This window comes from Tachyglossus aculeatus, chromosome 18, assembly GCF_015852505.1.
Source record: "Tachyglossus aculeatus isolate mTacAcu1 chromosome 18, mTacAcu1.pri, whole genome shotgun sequence".
NCBI classification, from domain to species: domain Eukaryota; kingdom Metazoa; phylum Chordata; class Mammalia; order Monotremata; family Tachyglossidae; genus Tachyglossus; species Tachyglossus aculeatus.
The window spans coordinates 8,529,452-8,548,292 of NC_052083.1; the positions used below are offsets into that span (position 1 = coordinate 8,529,452).

Here is an 18,841-nt window from a genome sequence, read left to right on the forward strand (position 1 = left end):
CCAAAGTCACACAGCTGACAATTTGGCGGAGCCGGGATTTGAACCCATGACCACTGACTCCAAAGCCTGGGCTCTTTCCACTGAGCCACGCTGCTTCTAACCAGTAGCATTCATTCAACACCTCTGTGTGCAGAGCACTGAACTAAACGCTGGGGAGAGTAGAAGAGAGTAGGTAGCCACGATCCCCGCCCTGAGGGAGTTTACTAATCCAGCTGGAGGGGGACAGATTCTAAAAGAAATCAAGAGAAAATGATTTGGACCCAAGTGTTACGTGGGGAAGGGCAAGATGTATTCTGCATGACCCATTTCCACCCTTTCCCCGAGCGAAAAATTGAGACGGGAACATCTTTATTTTTCAAGGATGCTGCTTCCCAAGTAATATTTCAACTAGGAAACATTTGTATGTTATTTTCCTGTAAATGCCACTTACAACATGGCAGTGCCCGAATTACCAGATTTACATCTCCTTCCAGAATTGGCCCTGAGGTACAAATTGGTAATTGGTGATTCTAGACTCTATTAGCGAAAGGCTTTTATTTTAAATCGTTACGCAGTAAACCATACGTTAACTTACTATTGAGCCCATCCTAGTTAGTGCTCTCTACCTGATGACAATTTGGAAGAAAATGATTTTTTTAACGAGGTGTGAAAATTTATTAAATTGCTTCCTTTTCCTTTTCTCCATAAAAACACCACACGGAGCCTCTTTGCCATATCGTGTCTCCTTCTCCTGATAATAATAGGAAGGGAACTGGGAAAACAGGACAAGGCCGCCTTGTCGTGTTTGCTGATTGCTTAGAGAAGCAGTGTGGCTTAGTGGAAAGAGCCCGGGCTGGGAATCAGAAGGTCAATCAATCAATCAATCAATCAATCAGTCATATTTATTGAGCGTTTACTGTGTGCAGAGCACTGTACTAAGTGCTTGGGAAGTCCAAGTTGGCAACATATAGAGACGGTCCCTACCCAACAGTGGGCTCACAGTCTAGAAGGGGGAGACAGAGAACAAAACCAAACATATTAACAAAATAAAATAAATAGAATAGATATGTACAAGTAAAATAAACAAATAAATAAATAGAGTAATAAATATGTACAAACATATAGACATATATACAGGTGCTGTGGGGAAGGGAAGGAGGTAAGACGGGGGAATGGAGAGGGGGTCGAGGGGGAGAGGAAGGAGGGGGCTCAGTCTGGGAAGGCCTCCTGGAGGAGGTGAGCTCTCAGTAGGGCCTTGAAGGTCCTGGGTTCTAATCCTGGCTCAGCCACTTGTCCCCTGTGTGACTTTGGGTAAGTCATTTCACTTCTCTGTGCCTCAGTTCCCTCATCTGTAAAATGGGGAATGAAGACTCTGAGCCTCACGTGGGACAACCTGATTACCTTGTATCTACCCCGGTGCTTAGAACAGTGCTTGGCACCTAGTAAGCGCCTAACAAATGCCGTCGTTATTATTATTATTGCTTAGACTAGTCATTAAAATGAGCCAGACATTTAACTAGTAACCTTATTCTAGACCAGGGGTCCAGATCTATATATCCATATCTGTCTATCTGTACATATAAGACAGATATGGATATATAGCTCTATATCCATAGGCTGATGGGGGGATATCTATCTATCTATTTGTATAGATAGTGGGATAGACAGACATCCCTCCATCAGCCCCTCGCAGATAAATGCTGCAGCTCAGAACCACCTGCCAGTCTTAGGGCTGAGTGTCCGAATCCCGTTTGCGCCACTAATCCACCCTGAAAAATCGGACAAGTCCCTCGTCCTCTGAGAAAACTTCCCATTTGCTTATCTGTGCAGGGAGAGAGAGACAGCGTTTTTCCCCTCACCGGGCCATTAAGGGCTCAGAAAGAAATGCTGAATTTGAACCAGGCGGGTGGCTCGTTGAGAGCCGAGCTCTTTCATCACCGAACTTACATACGAACCCCCCTGGGAAGGGGAGTGAGAAGCCAACGTTTCCCTGCTTATTTATCTGGGCTCTAAGGGAATTCCTCAAGTCAGGCCTCCCGTGCAACAGAGTCAGATCCTGGGTTCCTCAACCATCCGGTTTCTGACGGCCCGCCGGTCAACTGGCCAGGCATTTCCTTTTGGTGATTAGGAATTGACCCTGGGATAATTTACGAGCCCACCACCAAGCTCTTCTGGACTTGAGCTAAGCAAATACAGGAGACGCACCTCCTGGTTGTCCTTAGAGCAGGCCCTCGGCCCCAAACCATCCCGGTCGTCTTGCCAGCGTATCTGCCTGGGTGTAACGAACGACCTGTACGATCAAAGCTCACGTCTCACATCGAAAGGCCCGAGGTGCCCTGCGGGCAGCGTGATTGAATGGACAGCCTGTCCCCGTTATTAGGAGCAGCGGGACTTAGTGGAGGGAGCGTCAGGGGACCTGGGTTCGGATGCCGGCCACGCCAGTTGCCCGCTCTGTGACCCTTGGGCAAGTTACTTCACTTCCGTGCCTCAGTTTCCTCGTCCGTAAAATGAGGAGTCGTCAGTGCCTCGTCTCCCTCCGTGTGGGACGGGGAGTGTGTCCGACCTGATTAACTGGCATCCCCATTCTCCGTTCCCCATTCTCGCTTCAAAAGCGTGAGGCAAGAACGGATGCCCCGGCTCTCTAACGCCAGACCCGCTGGCGGAGTGGTGAGGACAACAGAGCCGAACTGAGGCCATCTTCTAGGTTGGGAAAATAGTCATTTGGTGTGGCCCGGTGAAGGGCAGCCCTGAGTGGCGACTAGCGCCCGGCGAGATGCTTCTGGCCTCCTCCCTCTCCGTTTAAAGTCCCCCGTTTTGTGCAGACAAAGCCCTTCTCTTTCTTTGCCCTCCCAGAAGCTTCAGTTCCTGCAGTTCCCGTGTGGGTGGGAGTCAGGGAAAAGCCGGGCGGGACACAGAGGGGACTTTGTTCTCTCTGGATTCAGATCCCCAGCAAGCCCAGCCGTGTCTCCCGTTATGGGTGACATCATGTTCCTTCAGCCCTTTCTCTATTCTTGTCGCTGCACTTTCTGAGGGACTGTTCTCCCCATGGTTTGGACTGGGTGACCGTGCTTAGAACAAGCACTCTGTGTCCTTCTGCCTCAGCTCCCCCCCCGCCACCACGGGTCACAGAGAGTGAGGAAGAACAGCAACGGCTGTGCCAACTTCCAAATGAAATCCCTTTCTCTGCCATCCAACTCCCCGCCCGCCACCTTCTGCCAAACAGCTTTTGTGAGCCGCGATTACGGCACCGACTCGAGAAAGTCGAAGGCTTGTTGTTGAACTTTTCTCGGCGGCATTGTGCGGATTAAATCATCCTTTCAGGAAACCACTGGCTCCCTGTCAATGGTTCATCTTCTTCACTGAAGGGCTTCATCTCATTTCCTCTGGAAACTCATTCCCCGCAGACCGTAATATGCCCCCCACAGTTTTCCCGGAGGGGACCAGTGATATTTCACTCAAGAACCACCGTGATTCTCAAGTGGACCCCATGGAGGGCTGTATCTGGGGCAGTTTATGTCCAGAGATCAATCAGGAGATCGATATGTGCCGATTCCTCCCAGTACCTGGGAGGAAACAGTATACTAGGTACAGTGCTCTGCACACAGTAAGCGCTCAATAAATACGATTGATTGAACCAGGAGGCCTTCTGAGACTGAGCCCCGTCCTCCTCGTCCCCCTCTCCATCCCCCCATCTTACCTCCTTCCCTCCCCCACAGCACCTGTATATTTGTATATATGTTTGTACATATTTATTACTCTATTTATCTTACTTGTACATATCTGTTCTATTTATTTTATTTTGTTAGTATGTTTGGTTTTGTTCTCTGTCTCCCCCTTCTAGACTGTGAGCCCACTGTTGGGCTCACAGACTGAGCCCCTTCCTTCCTCTCCCCCTCGCCCCCCTCTCCATCCCCCCCATCTTACCTCCTTCCCTTCCCCACAGCACCTTTATATATGTATATATGTTTGTACATATTTATTACTCTATTTATTTTTTTATCTTGTACATATCTATCCTATTTATTTCATTTTGTTAATATGTTTGGTTTTGTTCTCTGTCTCCCCCTTCTAGACTGTGAGCCCACTGTTGGGTAGGGACTGTCTCTACATGTTGCCAACTTGTACTTCCCAAGCGCTTAGTACAGTGGTCTGCACACAGTAAGCGCTCAATAAATACAATTGATTGATTGATTGATTACTAGAGCTAGTAGATAACGATCCCTGCCCACAAGGAGCGTACAGACTAGAGGGAGAGACAGACATTAAAATAAGAGAAGCGGCGTGGCCTAATGGAAAGGCCCGCGAGTCAGAGGACCTGGGTCCTAATCCTGGCTCCGTCACGTACCTGCTGTGTGGCCTTGGGCAAGTCAGTTGCAAACCACTGTTCTAAGCACTTGGGGGATACGAGGTGATCAGGTTGTCCCACGTGGGGCTCACAATCTTAATCCCCATTTTACAGATGAGGGAACTGAGGCCCAGAGAAGTGACTTGCCCGAAGTCACACAGCCGACAAGTGGCGGAGCCGGGATTGGAAACCATGACCTCTGACTCCCAAGCCCGGGCTCTTTCCACTGAGAGAAGCGGCGTGGCTAGAGAAGCGGCGTGGCTCAGTGGAAAGAGCACAGGCTTTGGAGTCAGAGGTCATAGGTTCAAATCCAGGCTCCGCCACATGTCTGCTGTGTGACCTTGGGCAAGTCACTTTACTTCTCTGGGCCTCTGTTACCTCATCTGTAAAATGAGGGATTAAGACTGTGAGCCCCCCATGGGACAACCTGATCACCTTGTAACCTTCCAAGCGCTTAGAACAGTGCTTGGCACATAGTAAGCGCTTAACAAATACCATTATTATTAGTAGTAGTATTCAGGACACTGGGAAATTCATCTGGGAAGAGGTGGGATTTTCAGATGGAATTGAGTGTGAGGAGAGCTGGCGTCTGGGGGATGTGGGGAGGGAAGACAGCTGAGAGAACAGCATAAGCGAGGGAATGATGGTGGGAGGAGAGAGAGAGAGAGATGCAGAAGTTTGCCCTCCGTGCCCCTGGAGTGCATTCTGTATAGAGCTGTTCTTTGTTTTCAGAAACGAGGCTTGTGATGCTGAGACCCTGTCCCCAGTTGTGGATGCGGCTGACTAGGGTGTGACTGACAACTCCAGTACACTTCTTTCCTTCTCCAGCCCAGCCCGTACCCTCCGCTCCTCTGCCACCGCTCACCTCCTCACCGGGCCTCGTTCTCGCCCGTCCCGCCGTCGACCCCCGGCCCCCGTCCTCCCCCTGTCCCGGAATGCCCTCCCTCCGCGCATCCGCTAAGCTAGCTCTCTTCTTCCCTTCAAAGCCCTACTGAGAGCTCACCTCCTCCAGGAGGCCTTCCCACACTGAGCCCCCTCCTTCCTCTCCCCCTCGCCTTAGCTCCTTCCCCTCCCCACAGCCCCTGTATATATGTTTGTACAGATTCATTGCTCTATTTATTTTACTTGTACATATTTACTATTCTATTTATTTTATTTTGTTAATATGTTTTGTTTTGTTTTGTTGTCTGTCTCCCCCTTCTAGACTGTGAGCCCGCTGTTGGGTAGGCACCATCTCTAGATGTTGCCAACTTGTACTTCCCAAGTGCTTAGTACAGTGCTCTGCACACAGTAAGCGCTCAATAAATACAATTAAATGAATGAATATGTTGGAAGGAAGGAAGGAGGGAAGGAGGGAAGGAAGGAAGGAAGGAAGGAAGGAAGAAAAGGAAGGAAGGAAAAAAGTATATGTAGGAAAGAAAGAAGGAAAGAAAGAAAGAAGGAAGGAGGAAGGAAGGAAGGAAGGAAGGAAGGAAGGAAGGAAGGAAGGAAAAAAGTATATGTAGGAAAGGAAGAAAGAAAGAAGGAAGGGAGGAAGGAAGGAAGGAAGGAAGGAAGGAGGAAGGAAGGAAGGAAGGAGGAAAAGGAAGGAAGGAAGGAAAAAAGTATATGTAGGAAAGAAAGAAGGAAGGAAGGAGGAAGGAAGGAGGAAGGAAGGAAGGAAGGAAGGTAGGAAGGAAGGAAGGAAGGAGAAAAGTATAAGAAAGAAAGAAAGAAGGAAAAAGAAAGAAAGAAAGAAAGAAGGAGGAAGGAAGGGAGAGAGAGAAAGAAAGAAAGAAAGAAAGAAAGAAAGAAAGAAAGAAAGAAAGAAAAGAAAGAAAGAAAGAGAAAAAGAATATATGTAGGAAAGAAAAAGGAAGGGAGGGAAGTAAGGAAGGAGGGAGGGAGGGAGAGAGAGAATAATTGTCTATCGGATATGAAGTGGGAGGGCACTCCGGGCCAGCAGCAGGATGTTGAAGAGAGGTCGGGCGCGAGATGGATGAGCTCAAGGTGCAGTGAGCAGGTTGGCATGCATGCAGCCCCACCTCACTGGAAATACAGGAGAACAATGGCAGCAACATCCTCCTTTCCAGCCCAGAGCAAGACGGCAGTCTGCTCAGTTCCTCTAAGAATGGGGTCTCTCTCCCCTTCTCTCTCTTCCTTTTCTCCCTTCCTTTTCTCCTTTCCTCTCCCCCTCCCTCCACCTCACTCGCTGCCTCTGTAGTTAGAGTCCAGTGGGAAAATCATCTGGTGAATGTGGGAGTGGTTAGTGGTGACAGGCCTTTCTATAGCCCCTCTTTTTGTCTCTCTCCCTCTCTACCTGCATCATTTGGCTGATCTCTGTGTCTTTTTTTCTGGGTCCCTCTGTATCTTTCTGACTATATCTCCCTATCTTGTGCTAGCTGTCGGTGTTTATCTGGGCGCCTGTCTCCTTCTCTGGGTGCTTCTCTCTGTGTCTGTTTCTCTATCCATGAGCATCTTACTATCTGTCTCTGTCTCTCTGCTTTTCCCTTCCTATTTTAGGGCTGCTTGTCCTTGCCTCCCAAGGAAGCCCCCCCAACTAGTATTATATCTGCAAGAAAATAATGAAAAAGCTCTTGGCTAATTTAATGTCCTTTGGTCCTATCTATTACAAACGGGTTAAGTTGCTAAAGATTTTACAAAGACTGTATTAGTAATTTGAAGCTTTTTCAGAAGTGTATCCCCCCCCCACACACAAACCACATATACGGTTCAACCACGGGAAGAAACGTGACAGTCCAGCGCTTGGACTTGTTCCCAAGTGCCAAGCATCTCTGTGGGGCGTCAAGGAATCTTACGGAGAAAATGAATTTTCCAACTGGGACGGCTAGACGCCGAGAGGGTGGTTCGGGAAACAGGCTCAGAAAGAATAAGAAATGAGGAGCGATTGAATGAAGAGATTGCCTCAGGGATCTCACATCCATCTAACATCTTCCACCTCTCTCCGGAAGCACTGTCTAACGCCGCTCCCTCCGGGTGTTCTTGCAGCCGGTAAGGTCAGAAAATTACCGCAGGGAATTTTGTAAATAACAGCCTGAGGTTCGGCTAGAAGAACACAGCAAGTAACTAGGAGAAAACATCACCAACGGCACGGAGATTGAGTAAGATTAGAAAATGGGGTGGCTGAAAGAGCTTTTGGGTCAGAAGTGGGGAGCAAATTACATAATGTGTGTTTCCACTGCATCATGGCAGCACAGTAGCAGGTGGCACTTTAGGGATTGAACCCAGAGTTCATTCATTCAGTCGTATTTATTGAGCGCTTACTGTGTGCAGAGCCCGTGCCCTTTCCACTGATTAAGTGACTTGCCCAAAGTCACACAGCTGACAATTGGCAGAGCCGGGATTTGAACCCCCGACCTCTGACTCCAAAGCCCGGGCTCTTTCCACTGAGCCACGCTGCTTCTCTGTAAGTAATATAAATAACAAGTAATTAAGTAAGTAACATAGTAAGCGCTTAATACCATTAAAAAAGGGAAATAAACGGTCAATTTAGAAATTCAAAATAAAGAACAGTTTATGGAAAATTCCTCAAAAAGATGTGGCCTCACCACCATCCGGGTATCGTGTGACTGGGGTTGGTAAAGTTCCCTCTGTAGAATGCAAGCTCCTTGAGGGCAGTGAAGTTGTCCAGCCACCGTATTTTATTGTGCTTTCCCAAGTGCTTAGTACAGCGTGCTGCGCACGGTAAGCGCTCAAAAAATACCAGTGAGTGATTGAATAATCCAGGACCATTGCTGAATATCGCCCCATCCCAGGCTCCCTCCCGATCTGGGTCATGGAACCGGCGCCCAGAGCAACGTAAACAGATGTGCGGTGCTGATCATTTTTCCGGCATTATTTAGCGTTCATAATGCTTCCTATTACTATTTCTCGGTCTGAGTAGGTTTTTATTGTGATTTCCTGAAAGCGTGGCATGCTGATGTGATTGTCGCAGTTAATTAAGCCAAAGTGTCCCTGGGGTTTGACTACGTGAAGCCATAAACAGCTTTAACCTTCGATCGAACGCGGAAACAGAACCGTGACGTTGGGGGAACCGGAAAAGCCATTGGCTGCAGAAATTCTCAGTTGCCGCAGTTAATTGGCAAAGAGGACGGGGCCTTTATAGTTTCACATCGGGGTTTCAGCTCCGACCTCCAGTCATTAAATACCCCAGTCCTTTACTGGAGAGGTAGGAGGCCCAAGGAACGAAGTGACAGAATGATGAATCACTGAGATAAAAATAGGAAGGGCGGTATTTTCTGGAGCATTATGCTTGCTTCCCTCTTTTTTCTCCTTACCGACATGCAGGCTCTGGGGTCATATGCCCCGGACGGTGATAACCCGGTAGACTGTGCCGTGCCCCCTCACGTGACCCGATGAGCTCATCATCATCATCATCATCAATCAATCAATCAATCGTATTTATTGAGCACTTACTATGTGCAGAGCACTTGGGAAGTACAAATTGGCAACATATAGAGACAGTCCCTACCCAACAGTGGGCTCACAGTCTAAAAGGGGGAGACAGAGAACAAAACCAAATATACTAACAAAATAAAATAAATAGAATAGATATGTACAAGTAAAATAAATAAATAAATAAATAGAGTAATAAATATGTACAAACATATGTACATATATACAGGTGCTGTGGGGAAGGGAAGGAGGTAAGATGGGGGGGATGGAGAGGGGGACGAGGGGGAGAGGAAGGAAGGGGCTCAGTGTGGGAAGGCCTCCTGGAGGAGGTGAGCTCTCAGTAGGGCCTTGAAGGGAGGAAGAGAGCTAGCTTGGCGGATGGGCAGAGGGATTGGGGGCATTCCAGGCCCGGGGGATGACATGGGACGGGGGTCGATGGCGGGACGGGCGAGAACGAGGTACGGGGAGGAGATTAGCGGCGGAGGAGCGGAGGGTGCGGGCTGGGCTGGGGAAGGACAGAAGGGAGGTGAGGTAGGAGGGGGCGAGGGGATGGACAGCCTTGAAGCCCAGGGTGAGGTGTCTATCCTGTTAGAATTGTGTGCTCCTCGAGGGGAGAGCTAGGGTCATCTAGTACAGTGCTCTGCCCAGAGAAAGCAATAATACTGATCAATAATCCTATTGATGGATTGAAAGCTTACTTTTTTGGAAGCTGTCTTTTGACTTCCACGGTCACATCCTCTCCTTTGCTTCGGCCTGAGTTTTTTTAAGTTGGGGTGTTTTTCTTACGAACACCATCATCCTCAGCAGCAGGATTTATTGAGTTCCAGTGTTTATAGGCTTTGGCCATCCTCAAACTCATCTGCAGGCTCGGTTTTTAATCAGGCAATAGGTCTGCTCTGGGTTTCGAGGCCGTAAGTGACCTTCCGATCCTTCTCTTCTGTGAAAACCCAATGGGGGAATTCTGTGGTAAGACCAAAGCTCTTTGACCCAGCCCAAGGGCACAGGTTAAATATCAGCTGTAGCGGATAAATTAAAAACTTCGTCTTGTGAACCTGGGGCCTCAACCCTCCTTTTCCCAACCCTCTCGGACTCTCTCTGCGCAATTTCTATTAGCCGTGTTTGTAAGGATGTAAAAACCCCATTTGTCCTCTAACAGTGGGTTGAATTTTTGCAAGGCCCCCGTAAGAACGAGTTCTGCCGTTTCACTTTCCTTCCCACCTGCAAGCATCTCCTCCAGGAGGCCTTCCCTGACGAATCAATCAATCAGTCAATCAATTAATAATAATAATAATCCTGGTATTTGTTAGGCGCTTACTATAGTAACAATCATTGTTATTATTAATAATAATTCTGGTATTAGGTGCTTGCTATAGTAACAGTCATTGTTATTATTAGTAATAATTCTGGTATTAGGCGCTTGCTATAATAAAAGTCATTGTTCAATCAATCAATCGTATTTATTGAGCGCTTACTGTGTGTAGAGCACTGTACTAAGTGCTTGGGAAGTACAAGTTGGCAACACATAGAGACAGTCCCTACCCAACAGTGGGCTTACAGTCTAGAATCCCCACTCATATACACCCACGTATGCATCTCTTTATCGTGGTTATTAACCGCCTTTTATTTCTTTCATTTATTTAATGGCCAGCATTTTTTAATTGGTTACATCTATGCCGATACTCTCGTTCCTGCTGTAGCTTAGCCATCCGCGTCTGCGTCTCTCCTTCGTTAGAGCATACGCGCAGGAGCCTCGTAGCCTTCGTTCCCAGATGTCCAGTACAGTTGTCGCTCAGTAAATACTGACAACAGGGATGTTGCCGATGAAATGGAACCATCCCCTGAAAGAGTTAAAGCATCATCATCGTCATCAATCGTATTTATTGAGCGCTTACTATGTGCAGAGCACTGTACTAAGCGCTTGGGAAGTACAAATTGGCAACATATAGAGACAGTCCCTACCCAACAGTGGGCTCACAGTCTAAAAAACTTAGAGGAAAGCAGCCATTCTCACACTTTTCGCTGGCTCTTAAAATTACGTGAAGTGCAGCTTTGTTATTGTTTAGGGACATAGAATTCAGCGTAATTCTAGAGCGGTAGCAATCATTTACCTACCATTTTATTGGCTTTTTATTTGTCGTTCTTCACCTCAGACTTTATGACGATCGGCGTTACTCTCATCGCCTGACGGATGAAGAAATGTAGGCCTAGAGAAATTGCCCTAGTATTGACCGGTTAATTCCCGGGCGGCGCTCGGTTCGAAACGCAGGCCTCCAGACGGGAGTTTATTGTTTGGCCGGCCTCCCGAGCCGTACGCAACGTCTAACGCAGCTGATGTGGAGGGGACCGTTCCCTCTCCGTGGGCCACCACCTCCCAGAAAGACCACGCGAAGCTGCTTTTAGCAACGTCAAGAGCTCGGGGGAGAGGGTGAAAATGCAGGGCGGGAGTTAGCATTGACAGAGTGCCTATAATCAATCAATCGCATTTATTGAGCGCTTCCTGTGTGCAGAGCACTGTACTAAGCGCTTGAGAAGTACAAGTTGGAAACATAGAGAGACGGTCCCTACCCAACGGTGGGCTCACAGCCTATAACATAGTAAACGCTTAACAAAATACCATAGAGTGCAACAGAGTTTGTATACTCCTTTCCTGCCCACGATGAGCATTTAAGCCTTCTTCAGCTTCCTTAAGGAGGCCTGTCTCAGTCCTCTGCAGATAATAATAATAATAATAATAATAATAATAATAATGGCATTTATTAAGCACTTAATATGTACAAAGCACTATTCTAATAATAATAATGATGATGATGGCATTTATTAAGCGCTTAATATGTACAAAGCACTATTCTAATAATAATAATGATGATGATGGCATTTATTAAGCCCTTAATGTGTACAAAGCACTATTCTAATAATAATAATGATGATGATGGCATGTATTAAGCACTTAATATGTGCAAAGCACTATTCTAATAATAATAATAATGATGATGATGACATTTATTAAGAGCTCACTATGTGCAAAACACTGTTCTTGCGCTGGGGAAGTTACAAGGTGATCAGGTTGTCCCACCGGGGGCTCACAGTCTTAATCCCCATTTTACAGATGAGGTCACTGAGGCCCAGAGAAGTGAAGTGACTTGCCCAAAGTCACCCAGCTGACAGTTGGTGGAGCCGGGATTTGAACCCGTGACCTCTGACTCCAAAGCCTGGGCTCTTTCCACTGAGCCACGCTGCTTCTTAACATACTGTAACTCCCCTTTATCACACAGGCAATTTGTGATAGACCGTGTGCCCGCTGTTGGGTAGGGACCGCCTCTATATGTTGCCAACTTGTACTTCCTAAGCGCTTAGTGCAGTGCTCTGCACACAGTAATCGCTCAATAAATACAATTGAATGAATGAATAGACCTGAAGAGGTAACCGGCTGCTTGACAGTGAGCATCTCCTGCTCTTTCCCCAGTTGCTCCTGGTTGATACTTTCCCCGAGTATCTCCTGCCCGGCTCCTCCTTCCTGCCCCAAATGCAATCTTCCCAAAGCGCGAGACATTGATCGCAGCGAAATCCGGTCTTCCGTTGACCGCAGCTTCGGCTCACCTGCCGTGACCCGTCAAAATCCGGTTTTCCGGGAAGTACAAGTTGGCAACATATAGCGACAGTCCCTACCCAACAGTGGGCTCCCAGTCTATTATCCCTGATGCAGGCAGTGCTGTGTCACCTATAACCGTGACCTAAAATTTGAGTCAGCGTGGGTTGGGAGAAAGAGCTTTGTACTCAGAGAAGCAGCGTGGCTCAGGGGAAAGAGCCCAGGCTTGGGTGTCAGAAGTCATGGGTTCGAATCCTGACTCCACCTCTCGTCAGCTTGTCTACCCAACAACGGGCTCACAGTCTAGAAGGGGGAGACGGACAACAGAACAAAACACGTGGACGGGTGTCAAGTCATCAGAATAGTCATCAGAGTGAGGAGTTTTTGCCTGATGCAGAGGTTGACTGGTAGCCACTGGAGATTTTTGAGGGAAAAAATCTATCTAGAAAAAATCTATGATATATGACCCTGGCAAGTCGCTTCACTTCTCTGGGCCACCGTTTCCTCATCTTTAAAGCGGAGTTCAAATTCCTGTTCTCCTTCCCCTATAGACTGTGAGCCCACGTGGTTCAGGGGTTGGGTCTGAGGTAATTATCCGGTTTCTCCTCCAACACTTAACGCAGTGCTTGGCCCAGAGTAAGCACTTAAATATCACAATGACTGTCGTTATATAGGTTGCTGTCTCTGTTCTCTTCTTGTTCCTGCCTTTGAGACATTCTCCAAATATGACTTAACTTCTCTGGGCCTCAGTTCCCTCATCTGTAAAATGGGGGTGAAGACTGTGAGCCCCTCGTGGGACAACCTGATCACCTTGTATCTACCCCAGCGCTTAGAACAATGCTTTGCACATAGTAAGCTCTTAACAAATACCAACATTATTATTATTATGGCCAAGTGTCTGTTCCTTTCTGATACTGGATCTCAACCTCCTCAGCTAGTTGAGGAGTACAAAAATAACCGCTCACTTCGAGAATTTAGGAAGGTTAAGGAAGAAGTGCCCGGAGCCCAGGAAAACAGGTGCCCTGGACCTGTTACTAGCAGTGTGAAGCACTTGGAAATGAGTGGCGCTTGGTATTTAATAATAATTATAATTATAGTATTTACTAAGCGCTCACTATGTGCCAAGCACTGTTCTAAGCATTGGAGTAGATACAAGGTAATCAGGTTGGACACAGTCCCTGTCCCACTTTGGACTCCCATTGTCAATCCCCATTTTACAGATAATGTAACTGAGGCTCAGAGAAGTTAAATGACTTGCCCAAGTTGGGGAGCCGGGATTAGAACCCACGACCTCTGACCCCCAAGCCGGGGCTCTTTCCACTAAGCCACGCTGCTTCACCTGTCATTTCTTTGGAACTCAGAGCCCTGCGAGGGACGGGAGGAACGGACAAGAGGGAGAGCCAGCAGAGGTGGAAAAGAGCAGGAGGAGTGGGAGGAAGTGATTTCCTTCACTTGAAAAGTCACTCTTCAGGGTGGATCCAACCAGGAAGATATGTTGCCAACTTATATTTCCCAAGCGCTTAATACAGTGCTCTGCACACACTAAGCGCTCAATAAATACGATTGAATGAATGAATGAATGAATGAAGAGCAGCAGAGCGACTCCGCTGCCAACCTAGTCAGAAGAGTCATCTCCTCCCTGAGATACCTGGTCCTTGATCCCAAAGGATTTGTTGTCAAGAGAAGCAAAGTGGCCTGGTGGATCGAGCCCAGGCCTGGGAGTTAGAAGGACGTGGGTTCTAATCCCGGCTCCACCACTTGTCTGCTGTGTGACCTTGGGAAAGCCACTTCTCTGTGCCTCAGTTACCTCATCTGTAAAATGGGGGTGAAGACTCTGAGCCCATGGACTGTGTCCATCCTGAGTAACTTGCATAGACCCGGCGCTTAGTACAGTGCCTGGCACATGGTAAGCACTTAAGACATACCATTTAAAAAAAAAACCCTGCACCAAAGAGAGGCAGTGAAAAGCTTTGACCTTTGGGTAGAGATTGGGCCCCTTCCTTCCTCTCCCCTCGTCCCCCTCTCCATCCCCCCCATCTTACCTCCTTCCCTTCCCCACAGCACCTGTATATATGTGTATATGTTTGTACATATTTATTACTCTATTTATTTATTTATTTATTTATTTTACTTGTACATATCTATTCTATTTATTTTATTTTGTTAGTATGTTTGGTTTTGTTCTCTGTCTCCCCCTTTTAGACTGTGAGCCCCCTGTTGGGTAGGGACTGTCTCTATATGTTGCCAATTTGTACTTCCCGAGCGCTTAGTACAGTGCTCTGCACACAGTAAGCGCTCAATAAATACGACTGATGATGATGATTGTGGTGTTTCTGCCGAAGGAGAGTATTTGACTCCAAAAGCCCAGGTAGGGTGTTGACTTTGTGATGATTAGTTTAGTAAACATAAAAAAGAATTCTCTCCATGGTAAAAGGTTGATAGGAAATGATATGGAAAAAAAGGGCCTCCATCTGTAGCCCTGGAGTGGAGCGGTATTTTTTTTTCCCAGGGACTTACAGTTCTGCTGGGGGGCATTTGGAGAGAACATCTGGAAGTGATAGGAGAGAGTGTGTGCCTCTGATTTCTCCACTTGGTCCAGATCCCATTGCCCATCGCTTTCCTCACAGACCTTCTGCCCTGCCAGTCGCAGAGGGCCAGCCGGTGGGGAGGAGAGGGGTGCCCGGCAGAGCAGGGGAAGGGCACAGCTGAGAACCAGAGGGGCGGTTCTCAGGGCAGCAAACATATTGAGTCCCCTCTCATTTAACGATCTGGACCCGTTTTCTCTCCCTCTCCATTTCGCTGCTCATTAGCACAGCCGACTGCAGGCTGGAAAGGAGCAGAGAAAAGCAGACGGATCCAACTGGCCGTTTGAGCAGCTCGGGTCAAAGGTTTCATGGAACAGAAGGTTGAAACTACCGACTAGAATGAAGTTTGGGGATTCTTGGTCGTTTCAGTCGCCCCCAGCGACTCCCATCCGGTTCTGGTTCCCCGACTCTCGATCTCCCTGCTGCCCTTCCATCCCTCCCCTTCCTGCTGCGGAATTAGGAATTGCAAATGGGCTGGAGCTAACACACCATCTGCAGTTCCTCCTGATTGGCCATGGAAACTCTTGTGGGTTGCCTCTGCCTGTCAGCCCTGCCCGGGGATGGAGGAGAAGAATTTGCAAGGCAGGGAGATGTGTTCAGAGACCTTCCGTCCCAGGACAAACTATTAATCTGTTCTCCCTTTTCTTTCTTTTTTTTTTTAAACGGTATTTGTTAAAGCGCTCACTATGTGCCAGGCACTGTACTAAGTTCTGGGACAGATCCAAGCCGATCAGGTTGGACGCAGTCCGCGCCCCACGTGGGGCTCGCGGTCTTAATCTCCATTTTACAGATGGGGGAACTGAGGCACAGAGAAGTGAAGTGACTTACCCAAGATCACACGGATATTGGTAGAGCCAGGATTAGAATCCAGGTCCTCTGAGTCCCAGGAGCCAGAATTTGGGGCCTTAAATCAAGGTGAAATGTTCAGAATCACGTAGTCATGACATGAAGTGCTTTCAGTGTACAAAGCACTCTACTAAGCCCCGGGGAGAATATGAGGTTATTAATTTAAGACGCACACCCTGGCCCATAAGGGATTCACAGTCAAATGGGGGAGAGGTGAGAAAGAAAATTTAAAGTAGCAGACTAAATGGAACAATTCCAGAGTATAGAAAAGAAGAAAATTGAGAAAAAAAAAATGCAACTGCTGGGTCCCTTGATTCTTCTCCGCTTTGGGCAGGGCATTTGTGGACACCTACTGGAGTCTTCCCAAAGCTTCTCTGATGGTGGGATGGACATAGTGGTCTGCTCTCTGTTCCTGCAGGATGGGGTTTGATTCCCGTGGGATCCAGCAAGAGGGTCAAGGGGGCCCCACCCCTTTGGCCTCCTCCTATGAACCCTAAAGCTCCAATTGTTGGGTACCTCCGTGCTCTTGGGATCCCCTTCCCCAGGGCAACCACTAGTGAGGGAAATTCCTGGGTCTTTCCCATCATCTATAGCAGGTTCATTGAGGACTAAGATCACATCTTCTTCTATTGTATAATCCCAGCTCTGCCAGCTGCTTGCTGTGTGACCCTGGGGACGTCACTTAACTTCTTGCCTCAGTTACCTCGACCTTAAAATACGGATTAAATCCTCCTCCCCCTAAATTAGACTGTAAACCCCGTGCGGGACGGGGGCTGTGTCTAATCTGCTAAACCGGTATCTCCCTTAGCATTTAGAACAGAACTTGACACGTTATAAGTGCTTGACAGATACCAATAAAAAAGTAATATTGCTCTGCCATAGTAGGCACGCAGTAAATGCTGTTGATGATGATGGGTGAGGTTGGCTGTGGAAACTGCCGCGCCTTGTCACTGAGGGAGTCATTTGGGAATAATTTGGGGTTTCCTAGGACAGAGACTACTCTCCTGCATTCTCTTCTGTATTCCTGCTTCTTTCATGCTATATATGTATATATGTTATATACATATATATATTTCATGTATATATGTATATATGGTTGTACATATTTATTACTCTATTTATTTATTTATTTATTTATTTTACTTGTACATTTCTATCCTACTTATTTTATTTTGTTGGTATGTTTGGTTCTGTTCTCTGTCTCCCCCTTTTAGACTGTGAGCCCACTGTTGGGTAGGGACTGTCTCTATGTGATGCCAATTTGTACTTCCCAAGCGCTTAGTACAGTGCTCTGCACATAGTAAGCGCTCAATAAATACGATTGATTGATTGATTGATTGATTGATTCATGCTCTCTCTCTTTCTCTCTCACACACACACAGGGCATTACTCTAAGGGTGGGCCTCGAGACATGTCTAGGAAGGGATCCCCCCAAAAATCTCTCCTATGCAGTCCCCATTGGCAGGTAGTGACCATAAAGGAGAAAATTCTAAGAGAAGATGCAACCATTTGGAGCATGAAATGGAAAGAGGAACAAGACCAGCCCATGCTAAAACGGTACATCCCCCCCTCCGCCCTCCTCCGCCATTCCACCTCAGCAAGGGCAGAGTGTTCACTGCAGGGAGCTCCTGTGGAGGCTTTTTGGAGACCTGTGGTAGACTCTCTTCCTCTGAACCCCGGTAGACACTAAAGCTCATTTCACGGTTCCCTTAACCTCAGCTGTCCTGCCCCTCTCAGGGCTAGAGCTCAGCCCCGGATGTCCCAGCGATGAAAAGCCAGTGTCTAATCTCAAACCCTTTTTTCTTTCAGGAGCCAGGACTGAAGGCTGACCTTCCACCTGGCATTTTCTTATTGTCTCGTTATATCCCATTGCTGTCGTTGTTGTGTGTCATTTTACATTTGCGGAAGCCTCGTTTTCAGATCTGGGCTATTGATCCTCGCTACTCCACAGAGGTTAAAAGTCCATCACCATGTTCCGCCGCAGGGGATGAGCTTAGCGGCCAGACCATTCGCTTCCCTGCCTTCCACTGACCTGCCCTCCCCTTGTCATTTCATTCAATGCCAAACGGCATCCTCCTTCCCCTTTGGGGGAGCAAATGGTCTGTCTGCTGCAGAGTACATCCGTCCCTGGATCAGCGACGGATGGGCGGAACCTGCCAAACTCAGCCTGACCCTCAGTCTGAGATCTTTCCCTTTTGGGAGCACGGCAAACTGCGGAGTGGTCTTCGTTAAGACTCTGCCCAGGATGGGGTTTGAGTGACACAAACAGCACCGCCAACCAGTCTCTAAACCATCAGTGTAACTGATGAGATGATCCTGCTGCAGTGAGCAAAAATGACAACCCCCAGTGCTCAACACAGTGTGTGGCACAGAGTAAATGCTTAATGAAGACCATTACTATATTATTACTAATAATAATAATAACAAAACCTGATTAGTTACTGAAGAGAGCCTCCCTGCCTCAAATCAAATTAAGTAGCTACCCGGGCTGTCTGCTGAGGCCCAAGAAATGAAGCATTGGCCATAACTAAGGTTAACAGGAAGATCAGCCAATTAATTAATGATGTTTACCGAGCATTACAATGTTCTGACCGCCCTACTAAGCACCTGGGAGTGTACGGTAGAGTTGGTGAATATGCTCTCCTCCCTAAGAGCAATGTAGTAAAGATGACCCCTGCTAAATCTCCAGAAGGAATCTAATGCACATAGGCAACCCATTTCTCCATTACCCCTACTATGCAGCCATCTCTGATCAGAAAAGCAGCAATTCTATAAATCAATTAATGGTATTTATTGAGGACTCACTATGGGCAGAGCACTTGGGGGAATACAGTACAACAGAGTTGGTAAATATGTTCTCTGCCCACATGGAACTTACAGTTTATAGGACACATACACACAAATCCAACACAGGAGACGAGGAGACAAGGGGAAGCTATCATTGTCTAGACTAATGACCCTCGAACACTTTGGTCAGGAAGTTCACTTTGGCAGGGTGGAAGACATGGGCTATCAACTCCTTTTTCAGATTTTCTTGTTCCAGTCGATCCTTTCAGCCCAGAACTCCCAGCCTCTTCCTGAAGCACCCCACTTTTAGAACAGACA

General features: G+C 47.5%; 1 protein-coding gene across 2 annotated transcripts in view; it reads left to right on the forward strand.

The window, feature by feature from the left end:
• Positions 1 to 18,841, forward strand: part of ARHGAP39 (Rho GTPase activating protein 39) — a 282,235-nt gene that overhangs the window by 214,480 nt on the left and 48,914 nt on the right. The window lies entirely within an intron of this gene.